Here is a 26,154-nt window from a genome sequence, read left to right as displayed (position 1 = left end):
GGTGTGTTCGGCCTAAAAAATATCTGCAGACTTATGCCTCATCAGGAGAAGCACTGAATATATATGGCTAACAAGCTGCCATGTGCTACGTCCGCTGGTTTTAAAATACGGATTTATGCACAGAATTGTTGTGCCTGCTTCGGAACACCCCCAACACATCCTAACTCCACCTCTTTTTTTTTTTTACTTGCATATATACGCGTGCAATTTGTGGCTTTTAAAATGTGTTGCTCGTGCGTGGCCTAGATACTCACATATATGGGTCTTTTAGCGCAAGCAACGCTTTTAAAATTCACTCCTAAATATCATCTGCTGTTCACATGCTCAGTCTCCTAGTCCTTCTGCAGTTCCTGACAATCCACTGCTGTTTCAATAACTTTGACTAATTTTGCATCATCTGTAAATCTGATCACCTCACTCATTGTTCTCTTTTCCAGATCTTTTATGAATATGTTAAACAGCATAGGTCCCGGTAAGATTTCTGGGGTTCTCCACTAATGACCTTTCTTCATTTGGAAAACTATTTTGGCTCTGTTTCTTCTCTTTTAACTAGTTACCAATCCACGATAGGACATATACCTGCAACCTATACCTTGACTTTTTAAAATTTCCTTAGGAGTATCAAATGGGGGACTTTGTCAAACGCCTTCTGAAAATCAAAATACACTATATCAACTGGCTCCCGTGTCAGGTGACCAGAGAGCAGCGGCGAACATTGCCAGCATCAGAATGTTACATGTAAAAAGTTGGAGTTAATCGACCATCGATAAACGTTCAATGGAGGAATTAGTTCTTTAATAGAAAGCTAAGTAGTTCCTGAATGAATATTTTAATTGTTGCATATAAAAAATTCTTTAAAAAATTCCACCGATTGTGACCAATGATTAAATATAAGGCAGAGTCCTAAAGCTACAGCTATAACGATGAAGCCTATTATGATGGTCATAAGCCTAAAATTAAGGAATTGATAACTTGATAATATGAGCGTCAATGAATTCTGCTAACTGGATGATTGTTGGTATTTTTCATTGTCACCTGTTTATATATCATCAAAACCCCTACTCCTCTCTGTTCTAGTAATCCTGATCCTCCATCCCTAGTCTCCCCATAAATTACTGAGTGGTCCTTATCCCCCCCCCCTTTCCCCAGTGGTCCTAAAACAAGTCTAACCCCTTATCCCTGGTGAGCCTCAAGCCCCTCCTCTCCCATCTCCCACAGCAACTCTCCTCCTCCCCCTCATTGGCCAGTAAAGTACAGGCCTCCCCTTCACACCAGGATCAGCCGGCTCACGTCTGCTTTAGGGGGCGGGAGCAGACTGGTGTGCACCGTCCTCAAGTCTCCTTGGACAGGGGTGCGGGGCCTGGAATTCAAACACTGGGCCTCCTTGGAGGATGGAAAAAAGGGAACAATGCCACATGTTCTCCTCACTCACTGACTTGTCTCTCCCTTCTCCCCTCACACTCAATCTTTTCTCTACTCCCTCCAATCACTTCACTCACAGACTGCCCCCCATTCTGATCATCCCACATCTTATAGTCCCTCCAGTTCCATCACTCACACTCCACACAGCACATATGATCTGTTGACTCACTCTTTCCCCCTCCCCCTCCCCACCACACAAGCCACAGCCTCTCTGATCCCTTTACTCAATCACTCTCCTTCCTCTTCCCTCTGATCCCTTCACTTAGTCCCCCCGTCCCCCCCAATGCACACACATCCCTTCATTCACTTTCTCAGCAGAAGAGGTGGCAGAGCCTGGGATGATGGCATGATAAGTAGAAAGCCAACACACCCAGGAGTGGCAGAAGCATTTGGGCTGGCAAGCATTCAGCCCACATCGTTTTCTTAACCCTGGATGTTGGTCTCTCACATCCTCTTGGGAAATTGCACAAAAATCAAAGCCTTGTGAGTGCCCTGGTCTCAGGGTGAGCAGCTCCAACACTCTCTGCTCTTCCCTGCTTCCTCCAAGGGCTGGGGGGGCCATGAATGATCCCTGCAACTACTGGCTCTGTTTTGTTTCCTCAGGGGAGCCAGACTTGATATACATTGTCTGCTCTGCTCTACTTTCTTGTGAGTCCTATAAAAAAAAAAGGTGGCAGAACTTTGTTCCGGGTTGTTCTGCCAGAAATTAAGCCCTTAGTAATGGACACAAAAAAAGGTTTGAATTAGTGCAAGTTTGAAAGCTGTGAATGGCAGTGCCATTCATCAAGGCCAGGGTTGAAGCTTTGACAAGTGGCAGTTTCAGATTTAGGCTAATTCAAGCCCTTTTTGTGTGCATTCTTTGCTCTGCAGAGTCTGCTTCAATATTATTCCTCCTCCTTCTGTTCCCTGCAATACAGGAGAAGAAGTGGAGGGGAAGGAGGCGAGAGGAAAGGCTGGAGTAGAGAGCAGAGTGGCTGTATGCTTTGTGTGCTCCAGGCTCTGCCCCTCCTCTTCCTTTCCCTGCAGGCTGCCTGGAGGGGAGGGGCTGGAGGAGAACAGCCCAGCTGCTCTGCCTCTTAAGCCTGAAAAGAAGTGCCAGAACTGCGTTCCGGCTATTCCCTTACAAATTAAGTCCTGGTAGCCACTATAGGCAAATAAATCTGAAGAGTTGTTTTGCATTTTCCTATTGTGTTCTTCTGAGACAAGAGGCAATAATATAGCAAGGGAGATATTGACTGGCTATCCAAAAATTTTGATTCTTATGAATTTAAAATGAAAACAGAACTTGGTCATCAGATTTGATGAACTGATACTAGACTTGAAAAAAAATATTTCTCTTCCTTGAGAGGTCACTTATTCTGATGCAGGGGTGAAATGACAATTCTAAAATGCTTTTCAGGACAGGAAACTGAGAACTTGAATAAGGGCTATTAAGTGATTTGGCCCTATTGCAATCATCCTGCAGCCTTTTACCATCAGCAAGAGAATTTTATTCATTGGAGTGAATGTAGTACATTTGGAGATAAACTGCAAAGTTATCTTTATCAAAGAATCGGAAGAACAAGGAGAAATTTTTTGTTTTCTATGATGTGACTTTAGTAAATTCCCAAACTAGTAAAAAGAAAGCAAAGCAATAATAAAAAAGCAGGAAGTATATGTTTATTATAAAATAGGAAGACATATTAAGGGACCTATGTACTAAAACGTGTGTTAAAACTGTTAGGGATTCCCATTGTCAAAAATTGAACATAGATATTAAAATACCAATTTATGGGTAACATGCCAAATTTTGGTAGGTACTTGCACAAAAAATAGACTCCATAGCATGTGAAGACAAGTAATGTGTTTACTAAGCCATAATTCTGTAACTGGGGAGGACAAGTTTCCAAAGCCAGTTAACCTGAGTAAAAAGAGCTATCTGGAACGTGCCCTCCATTAATTCTGCTCAAAGGACACGCAGCATCCCACAGCACATATTCTTTTAGCAAGGTTTAGGGGAGGCATTACCCGGGATGTGTTTTGGGCAGGATTAGGAAATGTCTTTGCATGATCAATTGCTTGCAGATTATTTCTCAATCAGTTGTAGCCTGCAGAAATGCAGCTGCAAAGGCCACGGGCCGGTTGTACCCAGGGGCAGTTTTCAAAGAGAAAAGAAGTGCAGACTTTTTCACTTTGAAAATTTGTACAAGGTTCAGAGGTGCAAAAATACCCGTGGGCTTCGCGCCAGGGCAGGCTGTTGCAAAATTTACCTCTTCTGTGTGCTAAACAGCATGTACATGCTAAACTGAGTATGCATGGTCTTCTTCTCATGGCATAGCCCTCACTGCAAACCTATATAAGTGTAAGCTTGGCACATGGGGTAGGAGAACATCTGGACCCCAGGAGTGAAGATGAAAGATGAGAAGAGATTTCCAGGAGAGAAAATATATATCAGATTTGATATTTCACCTTATTATAACCACTCAAGATGGATTACAGATAAATACATAATAAATACATTATAAGTCAATCAACACAGTGTATATATATCCATCAAACAGTTATAAGAATAAATCCACTTCACCACCCTGCAAACACCCCCCTTACCCATCCATGTCTCCTGCCCTCACCCCTGATCAAACAAAAGGACCATGCTGCTTACTTTCATATCTTCTAATATGCTGTGGTCCAGCCCTTAAGGCTCAAACGGGACACCCTCAAAATACTTGCTGAAAGAGCCACATCTTTACCTTCTTTCTAAATCCTGAAAGATGTGGGTTCAAAGGAAAAAAAAAATTAAGTTTGCTACCAGACTTATTTTTCCTTATATATGTGTGTGTGTGTATGTGTATGTGTGTGTGTGTATATATATATATATATATATATATATATATATATATATATATATATACACACGTATATAACACATTTCAATAATGAGTATTTAAGGGCTTAGACAGAAAAACATATCTTAAAATGTGCTTAATGTGGAGACAGTAAAAATGTTAGTAGGCAGACTAAAATGACACTTCGCAGGCAAAGCATTAAAAATGTTACTGTGTCCACTAAAATGCAGAGTCCATAATGCATGCACAAACACAAAACGTACACGGAAGAAGGAAGTGAAGTCACGCACACTGATGGTCATCTAAGGGCTGTTCTCCCGATCGCAATATACTAAATCCTCAAATATCACAGCGATCCGGGTAGATAAATCTATCGGAGAAATGGCTTTCTGCTCTAGTCTTGCGTGCCATGTCAGTGCGGAAGAAATCATTCAATTTGAAGCATTTTTTTGTATGCTGTTAGTTCTGCAAGGAGGGAAAAGGCCTGTCTGGCGAGTGGCGACGAGTGCATACAAAATAGCAATGACGAGATAGATTGAACTGCACCATCATCCCAGCCTAACTCGGTGGCTGTACATGGCGCAGAGCCGCTCACCAGAGCGGATTTTCAAAACTGGTTTAGCAAGTTGCAACACATGGAATTGCTTAAAAAAGAAATTTTGAGCCAAGTCAATGACCTACGAAAAGACTGTGCTGACTTGGGAGCTCGGGTGGATGAAGCTGAAAACTGTTTGGAGGAGCAGGGCACAGCATGGGAAAAGAATCACAAAATGGTGCCGGCTTTGAAAGAGAATAATGTAGCCTCGAGGGAATACATTGAGACTCTGGAAAATAAGTTGCGGAGGGGAAACCTCCAAATAAGGGGAGTGCCCAAAGGAACTGCCTATTTAGACTGTTCGCAGGTTGCGATTCTGGGTCAGGATGAAGAGGTGGAGGGGATCCTTAAAATCAATTTGGAAAGAGCACATAGAGCAAAGCCAAGGGGAAATCTGGCAAGAGATATTGTAGTCTGCTTCACAAATATTCAGTTAAAAGGTACTTAATCAATAAAAATGAGAGATATATAGTGGAAGGGCCACAAAGTGGATATATTTCAGGATCTATCACCGATCACAATTAAAAAGAGAAGAGAATTTAGGGATATTTTTTAAGTGCTACGCAGAGAGAATGGTTCTTCCCATTTGAATTACAATTTACAGTTAATGGGGTGTCCTCCAGAGTAAAAACAGTAAGAACATAAGAACATGCCATACTGACATAAGAACATGCCATACTGGTAGAAGAAGCGGCTACGATTTTGCATGCAGTGGGACTTTTAAACCAGCTTGTAACTAACCCAGGAGCTATTTTACCATCGTACACTAAGATGGCAGATGGTGCAGCCTGAGAGCAGACAACCGCAGGCACTCAGGAGGCTCTTCCTCTTCGAGGGAGGTGACAGCTTGATGTACAAAGAAGAAGATATATGAAGCTGGAGAGTTTAAGATCTGTTAGGCAGCTCAGAGTTAAAAAATTGTGGTTATCTCTGCAAGAGCCAATATTTGATTCTTGAAAGTTACCTGGATTGCAGAGTATCTGGATATGTGTTTAATTAACATTAACAAATGAGGTTTTGGAGAGATTGGTAATTTGGTGTGGTCTAAAGGCAGTGTAGGTGTTGGGGACAGTCCTCATGGAGACAGGATGGTGGAATAGTCTTCCTAAACTGGTGCGTCATGCTCCCTTCTCTTGCCATGTTTAAATCCCATCTAAAAACCCTCCTTTTTGAAACAGCTTTGTTGCACCAGAGGTGAACCCTTGGGCAGAGCTGGGGTTGACGCAACCCGTAGGTAGGGACCTATGGGTCTCCACTGTTGGCAGGCGGAGTGGGCTGATGAACAGAGGTCAACTGGAGCTTCACCAATACCAGCCCTCGTTCCCCGCAGGTTGAGCCTTTGGGTGCCGGGGCCGGCTGGACTTAGGTAAGCCTCTGTATGTCGTCGACGAGGAGATGGTGATCAGCCCAGAGACAGCAGAGGAGAGATGGTACAGTCTTACACTAGACGAGGTAGTGTCCTGGGAACTCGGGTGCCTGAATTCCTTCACGGCCAGAAAGTCTGGTTGAGCACTTGGTATATCCGACTCAAAATACCTTCTCTAAGTTTCGCTCCAAGGTATATTGGACCTTTTACGTTCACCCGACGCATTTGACCAGTTACATACCAGCTTCAACTGCCTCCTACGCTGGGAATATATAATACGTTTCACATATCTCTTCTAAAACCTGTGGTTTTGTCCTAGCCTTCCCAAAAGGCTCCTGAATCACCTCCATTGGTGGCTGAGACTGATACGACCTACAAGGTACATGAAGTCCTCGACATCTGCTGTAGGGAGCCGCCGGTGGGAATACCTCCTTTCTTGGGAGGGTTATGGACCCGAAGAAAATTCATGGGAACCAGCTCGAAACATCCTGGACAAAACCCTCCTCCTGAACTTTCATTGTGCCCATCTGGGCAAACCCCGACCTCCAAGGGGGGCGTAAAGGGGGGGGGGGTGTACTATTACGCGTGCCGTCCAAGGCAGACCCGCGGCACGGCCCCCTTAATTCTCTACTGTGACTCCAGCTCCTGGCTCCTCCTCACTGGTGGTGGGCCATCAGCTCCGTCCTCGGACCTTCCCCAGTGCCTCCGGCCCAGCTGCAGTCCCTGGCATTCCCGGTCCAGCCACCACGTCCATTGCTTCTCGTTGGGCCTCTCTACGTGGCCCGTGGAGAGACGCTGCTACTCAGCACTGAGCTCCTCCCTAGGCGCGTGCGTGTGCATCACCAATGTTTAAGTAGGGACCATGGCAGGAACCTAGCCGTGGCCCTGGATGATGACATCAGTGGAGCTTCAGTATTTAAGCGCAGGCTCCGCTCCCTAGCTTTGCCTTTGCAACAGGTCTCCTCACTGGTCCTGTTCCTCATGATCCTGGCTCCTGTTTCCTTGTACCTTCATTCCTGTCTTGCTCTATACTTCAGATTGCCTACATGGACTTTGACTCTGCTTCGCCTGACCATGCCATTGACTCTCTCCAAGCCTGGACCTCTGCTTCGCCTGACCACGCCATTGACTCTCTCCAAGCCCGGACCTCTGCTTCATCTGACTACGCTGTTGCCTTTCTCCAGACCTAGACCTCTGCTTCGCCTGACTACGCTGTTGCCTATCTCTAGACCCAGACCTCTGCTTCACCTGACTACGCTGTTTCCTCTCTCCAGACCCAGACCTCTGCTTTGCCTGACTATGTTGTTTCCTCTCTCCAGTCCCAGACCTCTGCTTCGCCTGACTACACTGTTGCCTCTCTCTCCAGACCCAGACCTCTGCTTTGCCTAAGCTGTTGCCTCTCTCCAGACCCAGACCTCTGCTTCACCTGACTATGCTGTTGCCTCTCTCCAGACCCAGACCTCTGCTTCACCTGACTACGCTGTTGCATCTCTCCAGACCCAGACCTCAGCATTGTTTGACTATGCTTGACTATCTCTGTGATCAGTAGAGATGTGAATCGTGTCCTCGATCGTCTTAACGATCGATTTCGGCTGGGAGGGGGAGGGAATCGTATTGTTGCCGTTTGGGTGTTTATCGTGAAAATCGTTAAAATCGTGAGCCGGCACACTAAAACACCCTAAAACCCACCCCCGACCCTTTAAATTAAATCCCCCACCCTCCCGAACCCCCCCCAAAATGCCTTAAATTACCTGGGGGTCCAGCGGGGGTCTGGAACGGCCTCCTGAAATCGAATCGTGTTGTCTTCAGCCGGCGCCATTTTGCGCCGCCATTTTGCAAAATGGCGGCGCAAAATGGCGCCGGCCATAGACCAACACGATTCGACTGCAGGAGGTCGTTCCGGACCCCCGCTGGACTTTTGGCAAGTCTTGTGGGGGTCAGGAGGCCCCCCCCAAGCTGGCCAAAAGTCCCTGGGGGTCCAGCGGGGGTCCGGGAGCGATCTCCTGCCGTGAATCGTTTTTCCGTACGGAAAATGGCGCCGGCAAGAGATCGACTGCAGGAGGTCGTTCCGGATCCCCGCTGGACTTTTGGCAAGTCTTGTGGGGGTCAGGAGCCCCCTCCCCAAGCTGGCCAAAAGTCCCTGGGGGTCCGGGAGCGATCTGCTGCCGCCAATTGATTTTTGCGATTCGCGGCAGCAGATTGCTCCCGGACCCCCAGGGACTTTTGGCCAGCTTGGGGAGGGGGCTCCTGACCCCCACAAGACTTGCCAAAAGTCCAGCGGGGGTCCGGAATGACCTCCTGCAGTCGAATCGTGTTGGTCTATGGCCGGCGCCATTTTGTGCCGCCATTTTGCAAAATGGCGGCGCAAAATGGCGCCGGCTGAAGACAACACGATTCGATTTCAGGAGGCCATTCCGGACCCCCGCTGGACCCCCAGGTAATTTAAGGCATTTTGGGGGGGGTTCGGGAGGGTGGGGGATTTAATTTAAAGGGTCGGGGGTGGGTTTTAGGGTGTTTTAGTGTGCCGGCTCACGATTTTAACGATTTTCACGATACTTTAAACACCCAAACGGCAACAATACGATTCCCTCCCCCTCCCAGCCGAAATCGATCGTTAAGACGATCGAGGACAAGATTCACATCTCTACTGATCACAGAGATTGTGGTTTACCACTTGATTGTTTTACCACTCTTTCATCCGTGGTTTCTCTGTTCTTATAATCATAGGTCTTGGTTACACCTTTTAAAAAAAATGTATATGGTGAATAACACTTATCTTTTGTGCTGAGTGACCAAAACGCTGATGGAGTAATCAAATGCCGTTATGCCCTAATTTGAAACCAGACCTCATATATTAAGAGAGTTTGAAAAATGTTTTTGCAACAATACTCTCCAATTGTGGTTTTCCACTTGAATGTTTTACCACTCTTTCATCCGTGGTTTCTCAGTTCTTATAATCATAGGTCTTGGTTACACTTTTTATCTATGACAAAGTAAAAATGGTTAAACACTCCAAACTATTCACTCAAGACTTGTAACAATTATTTAATATACGTACACTCCATACTTCTGTATTTTCAGATTTTCCATTATTTTCTTATTCACGGGGTAAGAATATTAAGGAATATGTAGTTCACGCGGGGACTCAGATCAGTGACACGGTATTAAAGGAAGGATATCATGATGTGTGTGGAAATTGTGATATGTGTATTCAATCCATTACTGGAGCAGAGTGGCATCATCCTAATACGGAAGTATTGTATAAAAGAAGTTCAATAACCAATTGTCTACCCACTAATGTTGTTTATTTAATCCAGTGTCCGTGCCCGGCCATTTATGTGGGACGGACAAGTAGACAGATTAAGATCCGACTTAGAGAGCACCGCAGCAGGATGCACACACTTAATATGGAAGCACCCATGGTAAGACATTGTGTCCAGAAAGATCATCAGTTTCAACATTTAAAATGTACAATAATAGATCAAGTGTCTCGATCTAGTCGAGGAAGCAATATTCAAACTAGATTGAACTTTTTTGAGCAAAAATGGATTTTTAAATTATCCGCTCATAGCCCGTACGGCATGAATGATGCAGTGGATTGTGCAACACTAATATGATGTCAGCGATGCAGAGCGTTTAGAGATTGGTGTTGTGTTGATGAGAAGGTTCCTATTGGCTGGTTCAGGGTTTATAGTCCGCCTCGGAGTAGTAACATGGAGGATCACTTTTGGGAAACGCTGAGAGGGTGACAGAAGTATGGAGTGTACGTATATTAAATAATTGTTACAAGTCTTGAGTTAATAGTTTGGAATGTTTAACCATTTTTACTTTGTCATAGATAAAAAGTGTAACCAAGACCTATGATTATAAGAACTGAGAAACCACGGATGAAAGAGTGGTAAAACATTCAAGTGGTAAACCACAATTGGAGAGTATTGTTGCAAAAAAAATTTCAAACTCTCTTAATATATGAGGTCTGGTTTCACATAAAAATGAATGCATTCCCAATTTTGTTGGAGAAGTGTTGATAGTTATATATCCATTATTTGTTAACATGGAGAAATAAACTCCAGCCTGTCGTACCCCGTGCAGGTTGTAGATTACTTAGACTTCTCAAGAGGCTAGTTTGGCCTAGTTCTCATTCTTTAAATGTCCTTGGCAATTTGCAGATGAACACTAAATCTAATTTTCCTTTAGAAGAGATATTTTTATGATGAATAGTAGAAATTAGCACTTTTTCATCAGGGAGAAACCATGACAAAGATGAATTTAAGCAATGACTTTTTAAGGGCTCCATGAATTACTCTGGTACCTTCACAGTTTCTGTAGGTGCTGGCAGTAGATAAGGGCTTCTCCATTGCACCAATGTTTTTATTAGGATTTCTGGGTGAATGAATTTTGATTGATCAAGATGGCATATTACCTACCACTCACATTAAGCCTATATTCCTTTTTCATCCCATGTAATCAGTATGTCACTAGCAGACAATCTTAAAACTTTAGGGGTAGATTTTAAAAGGAGCGCGTGCGGCCTACATGTGCGCGCGCTACCCGGCACAAGCACATGTACGCACGATTTTATAACTTGCAGGCGCGTGCAAATTATAAAATCAGGGGTTGGCGCGTGCAAGGGAATGCACAATTGGGAAACTTGCGCGCGCCGAGCTGTGCTGCCTTTCCCCGTTCCCCCTAACCTGACCTTCCCACCCCTTCCACTAACCTTTCCCCCCCCCCAGCCCTACTGTAACCCCCACCAAAAATGTTTTTCTTACCTTTTGGTTGCGTGCACCGGCAGCCTGCTGGCACGCGATCCTGCGACACAGCGGCAATGGCCCTTAAGCCCTAAGTTTAAAAGTCCGGTGCGCATTAAAACAGAGGGTTATGCGCGTGGCCGTACCTTGTGGTGAGCTCATTTTAGAAAGGGCCCAGCCACGTGCATAACCCAATACGTGCCGAAGAGCCGGGCTAGTTTAAAGGGATAGGGTGGGAGCCGGCCAGGACAGCAGCCATTAGACCCTGTCCCGGGGAAGTGCTCACCGGCCACTTATGCTCCAAAGGAGCAAGTAAGTTATAAAAAAAGAACCCCAACCCGCAAATTAGGGTTAGTTTAGGGGTCGGGGAGGAAGGGTAGATAGGAGTTAAAGGAAAGTTCCCTCCCAGTCCACTCCTTAATTGGAGTGGATTGGGAGGGAACTGGGCAAAGGCCCGATTGCGTCGCCAGCGTAATTTTAAAAATTCCCCCCCCCCCCCACCGCGTGTGGAACGCCACCTGCCTGCACATGTGCGCGAGGATATTAAAATCCTGCACACGTGTGCACGGGACCCATATTTTATAACATGTGCGTGGTGACGTGCGCTTGTTATAAAATAGCCGCGTCCATGTGCGTGCGCCAGGAACAGTGCGCACATGGATGCATGCGCAGAGTTTTTAAAATCTAGCACTTAATGAATTATAAGGAATACCTTGGCAATGCTTCCAGATTAGCAGTCTGTAAAAACTGTGGTAGAGTTGAAGACACAATTGCTCCTGTGCTAATAACATAGACAAGGACCCCTTGCTCAATCCAGTTTGGCCAGTTGCCTCTCCTTACTGGGTTACTGTAGAACTAACTTGATCTCCATTATCTCACTTCCTTGGGATCTTTCATGCTCATCTACCCAGGATGAGAGAGAACCAATAAGAATGAACATGTGTAAAGAGCGATATCCTACAGTTGGTCAAGCTTCTACAGCTGGCAGCTAGGAGATATCTAGGGCTTCTGATTTTAGGCTGAGCTGATAAGCAAAGCTAAAGTATCCCTGATGTAAAACATTTAAATAAAATAGGTGTTTATTGGATAAACAATGGAAAAACACCACTTTTCTTAGTATTCTCTCTCACTCCTCCCCTTGGCTGCCTTGGTCCTCCACTCTATTTTGTGTCTCGCTGACTCCTCGGCTGCAGAAATGCATGCGTTTAATTTAACCAGAAAAGGCACCCAGAGATAGTACCTGTGCCGCAAAAACACTACTTTCCATGAATCCCTAATTAGCTAGAAAATAAGCAAATTTACAATTTATAACACGTAAGAATAGAAACCCTAGATATATTCTTTTCAGTATGGATAGGAAACTGGGCAGATAGGATGGGCCAACTGGTCTTGTGCTATCATCCACTCTCTTACTATGTTTCTCTGTCTCTAGGAATGCTTGAATCCTGTCACTGGTTTAATCTCCACAGACTGGGGTAGATTTTAAAAAAGTGCGCCTTCGCGTACTTTTGTTGGCGCACCAGGCGCAAACAAAAGTACGCTGGATTTTAGTAGATACGCGCGTATCTGCTAAAATCCAGGATCGGCGCGCGCAAGGCTGCTGATTTTGTGCAGCCGGCGCGCGCCGAGCCGCACAGCCTGCCTCCGTTCCCTCCAAGGCCGCTCCGAAATCGGAGCGGCCTCGGAGGGAACTCGCTTTTGCCCTCCCCTTCCCCTCCCTTCCTCTATCTAACCCACCCCCCCGGCCCTATCTAAACCCCCCCCTACGTCAGGGGATTTACGCCTCCCGGAGGGAGAAGTAAATCCCTGCGCGCCAGCGGGCTGCTAGCGCGCCGAGACGTGACCTGGGGGCGGTTCCGGAGGGCGCTGCCACGCCCCCGGACCGCCCCGGGCCGAAACCACGCCCCTGGGCCCGCCCCCGAAACGCCATGTCCCGCCCCCAAAACGCCGCGCCGATCGGCCCCGCCCCTGACACGCCCCCCTCGAAAAACCCCGGGACTTATGCGAGTCCCGGGGCTCTGCGCGTGCCGGCAGGCCTATGGAAAATAGGCGCGCCGGCGCGCAAGGCCCTGCTTGCGTAAATCCGGGCGGATTTACGCGAGCAGGGCTCTTAAAATCCGCCCCATATTTAATACCACAAGGGATGCCTGTGGTGGTCAGATTTCCAGTCAGGCAGGCCTGGTGGAGCAGGGCTGAACTCTAGGGCTGACTCCGAATTAACTATGTCACATCATATAGCGACAGTTGTAAAGAACTTTTTCTCTAAAATTCATTTACTAAAACGTCTGCACCCTTTACTTTTCCCTGACTATTTTCACACTGTGTTGCAATCTCTGCTATTCACTGGTCTAGACTACTGCAATCCTCTCTATCTCCCTGACTATGCCCTTTGTCCTCTCCAATTGATACAAAACACTGCTGCTTGCATCTTAACGGGCACCTCCAAGAAAGATCATATCTCTCCAGTCCTATTCTCCCTACACCGACTCCCCGTTAGGTTCAGAATCCAATAAAAAATTCTATCCAACATGCATAATCGTTTATATAATCATTCATCCATATGGCTGTGCTCTTCTCTCCATGTGTACCAACCAAATAGATACCTGCGATCCCTGAATAAATGCCTGCTCGATGTTCCCTCAGTCCATCTAGCCAGGCTTGATATAACCAGGAAACGCACTTTTTCAGTCGCCGGTCTGTTACTTGGAACTCCATCCCAGATTTTCTAAGGCAGATTTCCAAACCGAAAGAATTAAAAAAAAGTGGAAAACTTATTCGTTTTCCTCTGCTTTTGGTTCATTGCCCACCTAACAAATTCAGCTCCAAGCCACCGCTCACATGAACACAAGCCTTACCATCACTGTCCTGTTATTTTACTTCTTACCTTTGTAAATTGTTTTAGTTTATTATGTGATTTTTTTGGTCATTCATGCGTTTTTTATGTTTATTATGGATGTTTTTATTTGTAAACCGTTTTGGACAACTTTACTTGTAAAAGCGGTATTTAAACAATTTCAAATAAATAAATAAATAATGAATATGGTGTCCAGGTTTGAATGCAGAAATCGGCCAAGCAGAAGCAGGAGTATTCCAGAAGCTGGAGCTCATATACAGCATATGCTCATGTGCAAGATTTAGTTCTGTGGTTCAGTTGGCTATGTAGCCTTCCAGTTGCTGGGAACAACTTTCTGTTGGCTCGATCCTAAATATATCCCCTGTGCCATTCCACTCCCTTGGGGGGCACAATTTTACAGGTGTGCTATCAGGATCCTTGCTTTGTTAGTGCCCGCCCTGTAGTATCTCCAAGCCTAAGGAAACAATCTGTCTCCCTATCAGATCCTTGTTTGAGCCCCACTGAAGCTGTGGTCTTCTGGTATGCATGCTTCAAGAGCACTCATGAAGTGAGACCGTGGATGGTAGAGTCCAGCACATAGGTTGGGAAGGGAAAAGATCATAATCTTCTCTTGGGGAGTGATAGAGAGGGAGTCTGGAGCCTGCCTGCAAGAAGGATAAATATCTGCAGACTTTACACTTCTGAGCACAGTTTGGAAATGTCCACCCTTAGTTCATAAGCTCCACAAGGTCATTATTCCATTTTCTCTCCACTAAAATCAGAACCCAGTAGTGACCTCATAGAATCTTTTGTACCAGACATTATCTGTGATGAAAGGTCTTAAAGACATAAAACTAGATTTCCTAAGGCATTTCAAAGAACACTACCAGAATCATGTTTGTCATCTTATCATTGCAGTAAATGTATTGGCTAATTTGATCAATTTTTTTCCACTACTGACCATCTTGGGTCTACTTAGGTAAGCCCGGTGCAGGGCTGGAAGGGCAGTCTCCCATCCAGCGCTGTGTATGTCGTGTAGCACTATAGAAATGTTAAGTAGTAGTAGTCTCCCCAGTGCTGCTAAAATGCCAGGAACGGTCACCCCTGCAGTGACAATTGTCTCAGATACATCACCTGTGCAATGATATTAGCTAAGGAACAGAATAAATGTTTGCAGTATCTCCATCTCTTCTTGGCCACTTTTTGGCTAAGATCCAAGTTCTGGATATGAGCTATGAACTGGGAATGTTTCCTTCTTGGCCTTTTGGCTGAGATTAAAAACCTGTACAATATGGTAGAAGTGGAGAGGGAAAGGGTGTGAGGGAGTTTAATGCCTTGCAACTTGATACTATTGGTGAAACTATGACATTGATCATTGTCAAAACAGGAGAATTAAACCTGCTGCTTAAAAAGTCCCCCAAATCAAACAAAACCCTGTGCAATGTATGTGAGCCCTATATCCCCAAGATATATAGTCTCTTTGTAAACATATTATACCAATGAACTCTCTGGGAAATACTGTATTGAGATAGCCTTTGGTATATCTTCTGATAACTGAAAAACCAACATTCTTGACATCTGTAAAAAAACATGGCAGGGAAAATACCTACCAGGGCTGTCAGAGCATTTAGATTTGACTTAGCACTTTCCTATGTAAGCAAGGAGGTACTGGGGGTACCTTAGTTATTTGTTCTGAAAGTTATATGACGCAGTAGCAAAGAACACTGGAGAAACAATGTCCTACCATTGTAATGAGAAGGCTGAAGTCAGAACTGACCTCCAAAATGTCATGTTGCACGGAATGGCCTAGAATCTACCTCTCAGTATTACGGCACTGCTTATTTCCATGGGTCGACAGGAAGATGAGGGCAGTGAGCATACAGCCTCCTCACCATACCGTGCCGCATGCAGTAAGTATTCCTCCCAAATACCTGGTCCCTAATCTTTCCCAAAAAATTAGAGAGAGAGAGAATGTTAAATCATTTAAACCCTAATTAAATACACTAATGAACTAAAAAAATACACTGATGAACTAAAAAAAACTTGCATATTCCAAAGGAACAGAAATCAGTTCACTATTAAGAAACTGGACTGGGCAATGAAATTCAGTAGGTGCTATGATGCCAAAGGACGGATTTGAGCTAGGATGACAAAGAGTCCTAAGTTTTGCTAGACAGTGCTTAAACTGGTGTTTCCAAGTAATACATATCCCATTATGAGGGCTATATTAATTTCCGTCTGACTTTCGTGAAATGCTGGAGATCTTTTTATTGTTCTCTTACCTCTTTAATAACTCACAGCCCGATCACGCTGGCAAAAATTCTCAGTTTTAGGCTTTATCAGTTCTGAACACAGGCTGGCAAAACCCCACCTCCTACAAAAACAAGCAAAGTGCAAGGAAAAAACCAGCAGTGAAATATGTGGTCACCCAGAGAAAGGCCACCACATTTTAGTGTTTAATTATGAAAATTTTTCTCTTTTGACAAGTGAAATGAATTTAGGCAGCCAAGCATGGTGAGGAAGCTGAACTGTCTGAAAGTTAAATCAAAATAAAAATGAAAAATATAACTGGGGGTTTCATACTCACAACCCTGGGAGTCATTCTTTAAATCTGACATTTTTAGAATAATCCCTGAGAAATTTGATTGTCTGGGGTGCTAAGTAAATTATGCTGCCTTCAGTAGCAAGGGGAATAATTGAGAATATTTGCAGTTTTTAAATAAATGCAATAAATCCCAGTATCTGTAATACTTTGAAGGAGGAAATAATCAAATTTTCTATCTGTCTTTGGCAGTGCTTAAAATGTGCACTGTTTTTATTGGGAAATGTTTAAAATTGCAAGGTAAATATCAGCTAAAGTAGTTTGTCTTTTTCTATTAAGGGGATCATTTCTAGAAGACTGTGCGCATACAAATAAAACCATTATTATGGAGTTCTGGTACTTAAGATGACATTGCATAATTTGAGATCTCTTTCTCTGTCATTGGAATGTCACTTTTAGAAACTGAAATGCACAGGAAATAGCTGACATGCACATGGTCTCTCTACTCCCATGGTAAGCAATCAACTTGCTTTTAGGAGAATACTCAATTTGTGCTATGACAAGGATCGAACGATGATGAGAATTAAAGGATTGGTCAGCGAGATTTGCTATTAGGGCTTTATAGCGATTGGGTCAAAAGGTCAAATAGGCAACAAGGCTTACCCCAGGAAGTCTAAGTAATGAAGTCAGTTTCACTGGCAGCTCAGCTGATTCAAACAGAGGCAGAGGTAAAACTCTCTGAATGGAGAGATAAAATGATCTTTCTGCTCCACAGGAAAACTTGATTCTGTCATTTCAGGATGTAAAGTTAATTTCCAAAATAACCTATCAAAGTCATGGCACAACCAGCTAAAGTATCCTTGATGCTTTGATTTAAAAAGAGGCTCATCTTTTTTTCCAAGGCTCTCGGCTTTTCTTCCTTAGCAAGAGCAAAATGTATCTGGTTCTCAACTCCTTCATAATATATATGTTTGTGTATTATCCTTGTGTGGGACAGACTGATTCTGGGCCATCAGTTTAAAATGCTTTTGCTTGCATAGAAACAAAAAAATATCAAGAAACTTGACAGGTGATATCTGGTGTGGGCTTCATAATTATTGAAAAAATTTATGAGTCAGATGTCCTCCCGCAGACCTCCACACTCATCTATTGGGCCAGGTCCCAGCGGCCACACTCCGACACCTCCAGGCCACTTCCCCTCCTTGCATGGTGGGGCGCTGCTCCATGATGCGGTAGGAAATTGCCAACGCTCACTCTAGGCCCTTTAACGCATGCACGTGCCCCATGATGCTTCTTTTAAAGAGCCCGTAGTGGCAAAAAGCTAGTGGCACCCTGTGATGACATCATCAGAAAAAGTCTATAAAAGGCCACTTCAGCATCTCCTCCACACATCAGCAAAAGGTCTCCCTCTCAGCCTCTGTAGAGTGAGTTGCCTTAGCATCTTTAGTTCCTAGTCTTCGTTCCTGTTTTCAGTTTCAGTCTGTTTTTCTTCGGTTCCTGTGGTCTTTGTCTCATCAGTCCCTGTAGTCAGTCTTCGTTCCTCAGTTTTTCTGTCTGCCTTGCCTCCTGTGTTGCTCCTCTTCTTCCTGCCTGCCTATCCATTCCACCTTTCCTTGGACGGATATACGGTATTAACCTCTGCTTGACTCCTGAACTTATCTTGATCACAGAAACATAGAAACATAGAAATGATGGCAAAAAAGGACCAAATGGTCCATCCAGGCTGCCCAGCAAGTTTATGGTAGTACCTGCCGCGCCTTACAGGTTACCCACATGCTTATCAATTTCCCAGACTGTAAAAGTCAGAGCCCTCATTGGTTGCTGTCTGATAGGGATGTGAATCGTTTTTTGACGATTTAAAATATCGTCCGATATTTTTTAAATTGTCAAAAATCGTTAAAGAGTGCGATACAATAGAAATTCCCCCGATTTATCATGAAAAATAATTAATCGGGTTTGTGTCCACTAACGGGAGTTATTTGAGGGGGGGGGGGCGGGAAAACCGGCACACCAAAATAACCCCTAAACCCACCCCGACCCTTTAAAACTAATCCCTTACCTTCCCCCACCCTCCCAAACCCCCCCCAAAACGTTTTAAAATCACCTGGTGGTCCAGTGGGGGCGCCGGGAGCGATCTCCCGCTCTCGGGCCGTCGGCTGCCACTAATAAAAATGGCGCCGATGGCCCTTTGCCCTTACCATGTGACAGGGTATCCGTGCCATTGGCCGGCCCCTGTCACATGGTAGGAGCACTGGATGGCCGACGCCATCTTTAAAGATGGTGCCGGCCATCCAGTGCTCCTACCATGTGACAGGGGCCGGCCAATGGCACAGATACCCTGTCACATGGTAAGGGCAAAGGGGCATCGGCGCCATTTCTTTTTAGAACAGCTGATGCCTGGGAACGGGAAATCTCTCCCCGAGGCCCCCCTGGATCTCTCCTCTCCCCGAGGCCCCCCGAGGCCCCCAGGTAATTTTAAAAGGTTTTGGGGGGGGTCGGGAGGGTGGGGTCGATTTAAAGGGTCGGGTGGGTTTTTTATTTTAGCGGCACGGGCCTCCCTAAAAAAATAATTAGCGATGTGAATTGGAATCGGAAACGATTCCAATTCACATATCTTAACGATCAGATTTCCCCCCACCCCCCAGCTGAATCTGATCGTTAAGACGATCTGGCACACGATTCACATCTCCACTTTTTACTACCGTACTTACGTAAATGAAAAGACAATCTAGAGTCCATAATAATCCCCAAATTGTGTACTTGTCGAGATATTCTAATTTCAGTTCCGTTTACCAATAAGAAACTGGAAATCGTGTGACATTTTTTAATATCAACTTTTGCTCTGTGAGCCAAGCTTTCAAGGTTACCAGACATTTTGATATCCTAGAAAGGATGTCTTTAACAGAGCTCTTAATAAGCAGAAAAAATTGGATGTCATCCGCATATATGCTGTAACTGGTGGATGTGAGGATTGCTTGATAACTTGCTTGCCTGGTGCAAAGGTGGCAGACCTTGCATGACCTAGATAGGATTTTAGATAGTGCTGGGGAGGAACCGGTTGTCTTGCTACATGTGGGTACCAATGACATAGGAAAGTACAGGAGAGAGGTTCCGGAAGCCAAGTTTAGGGTTTTAGGTAGAAATTTGAAATCCAGAACCTCCAGGCTAGCATTCTCAGAAATGTTCCCCGTCCATGTGCAGGACCCCAGAGGCAGGCAGAGCTCCAAAGTCTCAACACATGGATGAGTCAATGGTGCAAGGAAGAAGGTTTTAGATTTGCTAGAAACTGGACTTCATTTTGGTGAAGGGTGAATCTTTTATGAAAGGGTGGGTGTCACCATAGCCAGAGTGGAACCAGGCTGCTGGCGCTAACCTTTAAAAAAGGAGATAGAGCAGCTTATAAACTAGGGGTGTGCACAATTTTTTTTTTCGGTTCGTTTTCAGGTTTGGGGTGGACAATTTCGGTCCACTCCCTGAAACCAGAAACTTTTTTCGTTTCACTTTCGGAAACGGACCAAAAAAAACCCCCTGCCCCAACCCTTCAAATTTACTTAATTACAACACCCCCCCCCCCCACCATCTCGATCCCTCCCAAGACTTATTAAAAGCCCTGGTGGTCCAGCGGGGTCCGGGAGTGAGCTCTCCCTCTCGGGCCGTTGGCTGCCACTAATCAAAATGGCGCCAGAGGCGCTTTGCCCTTACCATGTGACAGGGGCTACCGGTGCCATTGTTCGGCCCCTGTCACATGGAAGGAGCAATGGATGGCCTGCACCATTTTCTAAGATGGCACCGGCGGTCCATTGCTCCTACCATGTGACAGGGGCTGACCAATGGCACCAGTAGCCCCTGTCACATGGTAAGTGCAAAGGGCCACCGGCGCCATTTTGATTCCTGGCAGGCCCAATGGCCCGAGAGTGGACGATCCCTGGACCACCGCTGGACTACCAGGGCTTTCAGTAAGTCTTGGGGAGGGGGATTGGGATGGGGGGGGGGGAGGGGTGTAATTAAGTAAATTTGAAGGGTTGGGTTGGGTTTAGGGTTTTTTTTTTTTTAAATAAATGTGCCCCTCCTCCCCATGCTAACCCAAAAACGAAATTTTCCCCAAATTTCGGGAAAACTCAGTTTCAGGATTTGAGTCTCCCAAACCAGGACAAATTAGGCAATTTAGTTGAAATTGCCTATTTCGTTCTAAACGAATTCACATCCCTATTATAAACTAGATGATGGGGGAAAGCCGATAGTCACTCAGAAACATATGGTTTGGAATGATGTATCTTTGAAAGATAGTAAGAGAACAGGGAAAATAGGGCATCCCAGTAGAGAGGTTGCAATAAATGCCAAAGGGGACCAGGTGCCTTTAAGTAAAGATCGGTGTAAAAAATGCCTATTAAAGAGTTGCCTGACTCTGGCCGAGTTTCGCTCTCGCAGGAGCTGCCTCAGGGACTAAGGGCAAAATTTGAAAATTAAAATAAAGATACACATACACTTGACACATAAATACACGTAAATAGATAATGGTGACATATATATGTAAATGAAATGAACTTACATTGTGTGCACATATTTTGACAACATACAGAAGAAAATTTAAATAATTTAAATGAAATGCACAAACATAAATATATAAATACATTAATACAATGATACGCACAAATAAATAAACCATTTTTTGGTAGAAAATTGCCTAATTGACCTGAAAGAATTGTTTAAGAATGTGATCAAGAACACAGTTAGTTTGTGTATGTGTGTACTGTTTTTCACAAAGGGCATAGATATGGAATGGAGTATTGATGGCAAGAACTTATAATATGTATACTTTTAACACAAAGGACACGGATGCGCAGTGGAAGTGGACTATGGTCACAACAAGAAAAACCAAATAACAATGATACCTGTTTCTATCCTGTTGATTTTGAAAAATTCAGTGGAAAGTCATCACCGATTGCCAATATCAATCTAAACAGAGCAACTTGGTGTTAAAATACGTCACATATGTCATTTAAAAATGGAGTAACAAATGATAAAAACAAACTGATGGTCTTTAAAAGTATAAAAATGTAACAACCAAGAATCTGAAATCCTCAAACGTATGGTTGATTTCGACTGAATGTGTGACCAAAGGTTTTCCCTCGCTGCATCTGTTTATGGCATTTTTTGTTCTATAATCCTCTTGTTGAATTGCCTTATGGTTTTCCCTACATAAATGAGGTTATTCAGTTTTAAAATAATTTTTTTCAGACTGGAATGTATTATTAAGAATCATGCTTGTTTGCCAGCTTGAGAATTCGAATAAATAACTTAACACATGCGGGATTGACTGTATTAACAACACAGGTAATCAACTGCCTTAACTTGTCCTCTTTTTAAAAAAAAATGACATGTATAAAGTTTTTAGTTGAACATGCTGTGCCTTGAGGATAATATTCATATTGTACATGGCCATAGAGCATTGTGTTTTGATTTCCTGTTTTTAATTTTCCATTTTATGCTCATTTAATTTTCTTTTTCTTTTGGTTTTATGATTCAATCTTGGTTGTTACATTTTTATACTTTTAAAGACCATCAGTTTGTTTTTATCATTTGTTACTCCATTTTTAAATGACATACGTGACGTATTTTAACACCAAGTTGCTCTGTTTAGATTGATATTGGCAATCGGTGATGACTTCCCACTGAATTTTTCAACATCAACAGGATAGAAACAGGTATCATTGTTGTTTGTTTTTTCTTGTTGTGACCATAGTCCACTTCCACTGCGCATCTGTGTCCTTTGTGTTAAAAGTATACATATTATAAGTTCTTGCCATCAATACTCCATTCCATATCTATGTCCTTTGTGAAAAACAGTACACACATACACAAACTGAGTTCTTGATCACATTCTTAAACAATTCTTTCAAGTCAGTTAGGCAATTTTCTACCAAAAAAATGGTTTGTTTATTTATTTGTGTGTATTATTGTATTTATGTATTTATATATTTATGTTTGTACATTTCATTTAAATTATTTAAATGTTCTTCTGTATGTTGTCAAAATATGTGCACATAATGTAAGTTCATTTCATTTTATTTACATATGTATGTCACCATTATTTATTTACGTGTATTTGTGTCATGTGTTTGTGTATCTTTATTTTAATCTTCAAATTTTGCCCCTGAGGCAGCTCCTGCAAGAGCGAAACTCGGCGAGAGTCGGGCAACTCTTTAATAAAGGCATTTTTTACACCAATCTTCTTTGTCTCATCGCTTACTAGCAATATTGGATCGGCTTCCACTTTGTTTTTTGGGTCCATGCCTTTAAGTAAAGTACAGAAAGATTCCAAATTACCCCTGTCAATTGATGAGCAGGTTGTTAATATAAACAAGAAATATACTTTGAAATGTCTGTATACCAATGCTAGAAGTCTAAAAAAATAAGATGGGAGAGTTAGAGTGTATAGCACTGGATGAAGAGGTGGATATAATTGGCATCTCAGAGACCTGGCAAAAGGAGGATAATCAATGGGACACTGATACTGGGGTACAAATTATATCAAAATGATAGGATGGATCAGATTTGTGGAGGTGGCACCTTATGTTAAAGAGAGCATTGAGTCAAACAGGATAAAAGTTCTGCAGGAAACAAAATGCAATGTTGAATCTTTATGGATAGAAATTTGAGGTGAAAAAGGGAATAAAATAGTAATGGGGGAGTATTACAGTCCACCTGGCCTGCATGAACTAACAGACAATGAAATGCTAAAAGAAATTAGGGAAGCTAACAAAATCAGCAGCACAGTAATAATGGGAGATATCAATTACCCCAGTATTGACTGGTGAATGTCACATCAGCACATTCTAGAGAAGTAAAGTTCCTAGATGAAATAAATGACTGCTTCATAGTGAAGCTAGTACAAGAACCAACAAAAGGGGAAACTATTTTAGATCTAGTCCTTAGTGGAACACAGGATTTGGTGCCAGAGGTTGGAGCCACTTGAAAATAGTGATCACAACATTATTAAATTTGACTTAAAAACCGGAAGGAATGCAAAAAAGAAATCTAATTTGACAGCATTTAACTTTCAAAAAGGTGGCTATGATAAAATGAGGAAAATGGTTAGGAAAAAACTGAAAGGAACAACTGTTGTTTAAAAATACCATCTTGGAAACCCAGAATTAGATGTATTACACACATTAGAAAAGGTGGAAAGAAGGCTAAACAACTACCGGCATGGTTGAAAGTGAGGTGAGAGAGGCTGTAATATGTAAAGAAAACATCTTTCAAGAAATGGAAAAGGGATCCGAATGAAGAAAAGAGGAAACAGCATAAGCACTGGGAAGTCAGATGCAAAGCATTGATAAAGAAGGCAAAGAGAGAATTTCAAAAGAAGCCTGCCTTGTAAGCTAAAACTCATAATAAAAACTTTTTCAGGTACATTCGAGGTAAAAAAAACTTGCGAGGGAGTCAGTTGGAGTATTAGAAGGGGTAAAAGGAGCACTTAGGGATGACAAAGCCATAGCAGAGAGACTAAATGAATTTTGCTTCAATATTCATGGAAGAAGATGTAAGAGATATACCCATGCCAGAAATAATATTCAGAGGAACTGAAACAAATCTCAGTGAACCTGGAAGATGTACTAGGACAAATTGACAAACTAAGGAGTTGCAAATCACCTGGACCAGATGGTATACATCTCAGAGTGCTGAAAGAAATGTGAAATGAAATTGCGGACCTGCTATTGGAAATTTGTAAACTATCATCATCTATGGTACCTGAAGAGTGGAAGGTTGGCAATGTAACACCAATTTTTAAAAAGGGATCAAGGGGTGATCCAAGAAACTACAGATCAGTAAGTCTGATGTCTGTGCCAGGCAAAATGGTAGAAACTATCATAAAGAACAAAATTGCTGTACAGATAGATAGGCATAGTTTAATGGAACAAAGCCAACATGAATTTAGCCAAGGGAAGCCACAAATTTGGTACATTTTATTGAGGGCATAAATAAACATGGATAAAAGTGATATAGTGATCTGGATTTCCAGAAAGCATTTGTCAAAGTGCCTCTTGAGAGACTTCTTAGGAAATTAGAAAGTCATGGGATAGGTGGCAGAGTCCTATTCTGGATTGCCAACTGGTTAAAAGATAGAAAACAGAGAGTAGGGCTAAATGGTAAATTTTCCCAATGGAAAAAAAGTGAATAGTGGACAGTCCCAGGGATCTGTTCTGAGACCAATGCTTTTTAATATATTTATAAATGACCTGGAAATGGGAGCAAGTGAAGTGATCAGATTTGCAGATGACACAAAATTATTCAAAGTTGTCAAATCACAAGAGGATTGTGAGAAATTGCAAGAGGACATTGCAAAACTAGGAGACTAGGTACACAAATGAAATTTAATGTAGACAAGTGCAGAGTGATGCATTTAGGGAAAAGTCACCACTTAGGAAAAGGATCTAGGTGTCATTGTTGAAAATACGTTAAGAACATAAGAAATTGCCATGCTGGATCAGACCAAGGGCAGCACCCTGTTTCCAACAGAGGCCAAACCAGGCCACAAGAACCTGGCAATTACCCAAACACTAAGAAGATCCCATGCTACTGATGCAATTATTAACAGTGGCTATTCCCTAAGTAAATTTGATTAATAGCAGTTAATGGACTTCTCCTCCAAAAACTTATCCAAACCTTTATTAAACCCAGCTACACTAACTACACAAACCTCATCCTCTGGCAACAAATTCCAGAGCTTAATTATGTGTTGAGTGAAAAATAATTTTCTCCGATTAGTCTTAAATGTGCTACTTGCTAACTTCATGGAATGCCCCCTAGTCCTATTATTTGAAAGTGTAAATAACAGATTCACATCTACTCGTTCAAGACCTCTCATGATCTTAAAGACCTCTATCAAATCTTCTGTCTAGTGTGCTGCAGCAGTCAAGAAAGCAAACAGAATGCTTGGGATTATTAGGAAAGGAATGAAATATGAGAGAGAGAGAGGCCCTTATAGGTATTTATACCTCTATATGAGGCCCACCTAGTAACTCGAGGTGAGTTTTAGGTAGTGTAGGAGTTAGAAGCCACTTTGACATTCAGAATGAGACGTACGAATAGAACAGTACACTCTTGTGAAGATTTGATGTCCTTCGAAGTGAGGAAACTCACACAAAGATTAGATTTGTACAATGTCTCTCAACCTAGCTTGATGTTACCCAGGTGGAGAGTCCTGTTCTGTTCGTACGTCTCTCTCGCTCTCTCAAAACACTGAAAATGCTATTTGTGAAAAGTATCAGTGCTATGTCATTGTTCTTGTTTAAAAAAAACAAACCTGAAACTTTGCTAACATAAGAACATGCCATACTGGGTCAGACAAAGGGTCCATCAAGCCCAGCATCCTGTTTCCAACAGTGGCCAATCCAGGCCATAAGAACCTGGCAAGTACCCAAAAACTAAGTCTATTACCCAAAAACTAAGATTTCTCCAATCCTTTTGATAAAAAAGGGAGGTTTGAAATTGGGTGATAATTTTTAGGTCTAAATTATCTTTTTATTGGTTGGACAAACCGTGGCTTCCAAGGGGGCAGGGCCTCCCTTCCTTTAGAGAAAAATTCACAAATACACTCAGCCAGCCAGATCCTGTCTTAAGCTCTTCAGGAGTGCATTGGAGCACTGTTGAGAGGACAATAATGTGTGTTTAACTCGGATATAATATTACAGATTTCACTCTCTGAAACTTCAGCAAAGAAATCCCATTAAATTGGTTGTGCCAAATCAACTCCATCTTGATCACCGTGCATAGTTGTTAGATTAGCAGAAAGCTTCTTAATTTTTATCATGAAAAG

The sequence above is a fragment of the Rhinatrema bivittatum genome, chromosome 7 (assembly GCF_901001135.1).
Source record: "Rhinatrema bivittatum chromosome 7, aRhiBiv1.1, whole genome shotgun sequence".
Classification (NCBI taxonomy): Eukaryota; Metazoa; Chordata; class Amphibia; order Gymnophiona; family Rhinatrematidae; genus Rhinatrema; species Rhinatrema bivittatum.
This window is presented reverse-complemented; position numbering follows the sequence as displayed.